Raw genomic sequence first — 3,907 nt, forward strand, 5'->3', positions numbered from 1 at the left:
CTATAGTAATTTGGACCTTTCATACCTCGACTGGATGGTCCAGATCCTTACCTATGCCTAGGGATCTGAAAAAAGGAAGACGTATTGTACCAAATAGACTAAGTTTTACTTACAGGCCATTTCACAGCATCTGTTCCAAGTGTTTTGGAGTATTGTTCACCAAGTTTTGACTTGTGCATCACTTTATCTTCTACTAAGGTCTACCTGGCAGTCAGATTGAACTTTCATAGGTTCATAGGGAGGTACTAGGCTATCGGCCCTGGGGCCTATACAAGCCCAGCCAAAAAGGTAATCTGGCTTTTGCCACCCAAGAAAATTATTTTCCTGTGCCACTGTCAAGCAGAGCCACAGAAGTGATCCCCGGGGTGAATTTCCTATTTCCCATCCAATCATCAAGATTTTTCTTGAAGAGTGCTAATGAGGAGCTTTGTTTGATATAGATAGGTAGTTTATTCCAGAGTATGGGAAGTCTCTGGGACAGAAATCTATCCCTCCGGCATGTTCTGTTTATCGTGGTGACAAGGTTTAGGTCCCTAGAGCGTGTAGCTCAGAGGGATTGGGATTTCTTTAAGTGGAGCATGTCCAACAGCTCTGGGTTTGACATAGCTTTGTATGTTAGGCAGAGATCACCTCTGAGTAGGCGATATGCGACGGAGTAAAGCTGGAGTTTTTTGAGATGGTCTGCATAGAGCATCTGTTTGAGGCCAGTAATCCCCTTTGTGAGGTATTTCTGCGGCCTTTCCAGTTGTTGTAGATGTCTTGTGAGGTACATACCAAAAGGGGCGTTGTACTCTATAATGGGTCTAATGAGTGATGAGTAGGGGGGAACAATGACCTCTTTTTTTTTCTGGATGAGAAACCTTTTGTGATGAGGTGTGCCACGTAGAAGGATTTCCTGACTACTGCGGCGATGTGATAATCAAAGGAGAGACTACTGTCCACCTGTGTCCCAAGGTCTCTTATCACACTTTCTGTGTTAAGTATACTACCGCCTATGTTGTAGTTCATGGGTATAGAGTTTTTACCAAAGGGGGATGACAATGCACTTTTTGGCATTGAGCTTGAGGCCATGGCTTTGACACCAGGCATCTGTCTCAGTGAGGCCCTTTTGTAGGAGGTCCACATCGTTAGGAGTTTCGATTATGGCTCCTAGTTTGCAGTCATCTGTGAACTTCGTTAGCCAAAGACCTTCTGTGTTAGCCTGTACTTCAGAGAAGTAGATACCAAACAGGAAAGGACCCAGGACTGAACCCTGTGGTGCTCCACTTGTCACTGGTCTGAAGTCGGATTTGGAGTCTGCTACTTTCACAGTGTGGGTTCTGTCAGTGAGCCAGTTGGCAACCCATCTTGTGATATAGGGATTTATACCTAGTTCAGTGAGTTTATCTATAATTCCAGAGTGGGGGATGGTGTTGAAAGCCTTGGCAAGTTCTAGATAGGCTGTGTGAACCACCTTACCCTTGTCTACAGCTTTGGTGACTGCTTCAAAGAAGTCTATCAGGTTAAGGAGGCATGATCTGCTTTTTACAAATCCAAACTGGGTGGGGTCCAGAGTTTGGAGATTACCAATGTCTTTGTTTATAAGTTCCATTATGATACATTCCATTGCCTTACAGACCAGGCTCATCAGGCTAATGGGGCAGCAGTTCCCGGGGTCCATGGTGGCTCCCCCCTTGTGGAGTGGGATAACCGTCTCTGTGCGCCATTCAGCAGGCACAAAGCCTGAGGTGAGGCTATGATTGAACATAGTACTTAGGTGGGGTGCCAGTTCATTCTGTAGTTCATGTAGAACGCAGCCTGGGATGTTGTCTGGTCCCATGGATGCTGTGTTCTTGGCTTTGGAGAGTGTGGTTTTTACCTGTGCAGTTGTGATTACAGGAACTTTGCATTCTTCCGGTATAGAGATGGGCTCTTTAGGGGGTGAGAGGGGGGTAAAGTTAGCACTGAACCTATCTGCCAGAATGTTGGCAGTATCAGTTGGGTCTGTATATTTAGTGCCATTGTGCTGTAACTCAGAGCAGATCTGAGTGTTGCCCTTGAGATTCTTGACATAGCTATAGAATGCTTTGTGGTTGTCTTTAGAATCAGTGGTGATTTTGTTTTCGTAACTAGCTTTGGAGGATTTTATCAGGGATCGCAGCTTCTTACTGAGGCTGACCAGAGAGCTCCTCCACTCATGGGATTTTACTCTCTCTTGCAACAGTTTCTTCCTTCTGTTGTATGGTTTGTTTATGGCAGGGGACCACCAGATTGGCTTCCTTTTTTTGGAGGATACATCTTGGTTCTGTTTGGGATAGCATGATCCATGCACTCATATAAGTGCTTATAAAGTGCAATTGTGTAGGATTCAGTAGTTGTAACTGTATTGTCCATCTGCATAGGTGTCATGAAGTTAACCACTTCTGTGTTAAGAAGCATGAAGTTGGCTTTGGATAAGTTTTTTACCATGGTTTCCTTAATGGGGGGTGGGGGCAGGATGTGGATATCTAGGGTAATTAGCTTATGGTCGGATCAGACCAATGAGGCATTGACTTCAGGTGTGGAACACTGGTCACTCATGTTGGTAATGACTAGATCTAGGATATTGTTGCCCCTGGTGGGAGTGTGGATAAGTTGATCCAGGGCACTGGAGTTTATTAATTCCAGAAAGCGTTGAGCGAAGGAGTTGGAACATGAGTAGTTTTCTCAGTTAATGGTGGGGTAGTTGAAATCGCCCATTATTAGGGTGTTTGGTTGAACCCTAATATTTTCCAGTATTTCAAGAAAAGAGGAGTGGGAATCCTGGGGCATGGTAGGTGATCTGTAGCAAGCTACAATTTGGATTGCAGTTTTGCCCAGAGTTAGTTGCACTTAGATAACCTCGGCTGCATTATTCTGAGCAACTAGCCTGGAGGTGTGGATATCCTTAATGCATATGGACACACCTCCGCCTTTGGTGTTCCAGTCTGGATTACATGGCCGAAAAGTGTGGTTTGAGTTATAGCCTGGTAGTGCAGGGGTGCTCTCTGGAACCTTGAACCAGGTCTCAGTCACTGCACAGATATCGATGTTCTCCATTTTAAGGAGTGCCTCGAGTGAGTGCATTTTGAGATTTAGACTTCTAGCATTGAGTAGCATCACCCTCAGTTTTTGCTTGCCTTTTCCTGTTACGGTGGTGAATTTGTCATTTAAACCTTGCCTAAAAAAGGCACTATAGGAACGGCAAGAACCTTAGCCAGTATCCAGAATCCCAGGGGTGACAGGTGCAGGCCATCTCTGGCAAAGCATCGTGGTCTGTCGACCATGTCATCCCAGGCTGACAGATACTGGATCCCTTTAGAATGGCACCAGAAGCTTAGCCAATTGTTGAAGTCTTTACTATTTTATTTGTTTTAATCAGCTGACTTTGACTTATGTCATGAATTTGTATGGCTTTAAATTGTATATAGGGTTGCCTGACTTCTTATGTTCCAATGAAGTCCTCTTAACTTTACTTGGATGAAACACCTAACATTAAAATAAATAAATAAATAAATAAATAAATATATATATATATATATATATATATATATATATATATATATATATATATATATAAAGAAGTTATGTTCTTACCATAATGTTCCATCTGTGTTGTCAGTCTTTATTCATTCTTGACATTTGGGTCCCGACCGTTATAACAAGCTCGCACCAGCTAGAAACTCTCGAGCTAAGGTTACCCATAGTGCCTCTCTTCCCTTCAGGTCGAGTTTGCCCATAGAAAACAAAAATCAGAAGCTTTGTCTGAGAAACTGCCCTACTACTGAACCAGGACTAGTTCCGGACCACCACGAGCCTTTGGGGGGGTAGGAGGGTGGAATGTCAAGAAGGAATGAAGCTTGACAACACAGATGGAACATAATGGTGAGAACATAACTTCTTAATCTGA

This window comes from Protopterus annectens, chromosome 6.part0, assembly GCF_019279795.1.
Source record: "Protopterus annectens isolate FY-2018-M chromosome 6.part0, PAN1.0, whole genome shotgun sequence".
NCBI classification, from domain to species: domain Eukaryota; kingdom Metazoa; phylum Chordata; order Ceratodontiformes; family Protopteridae; genus Protopterus; species Protopterus annectens.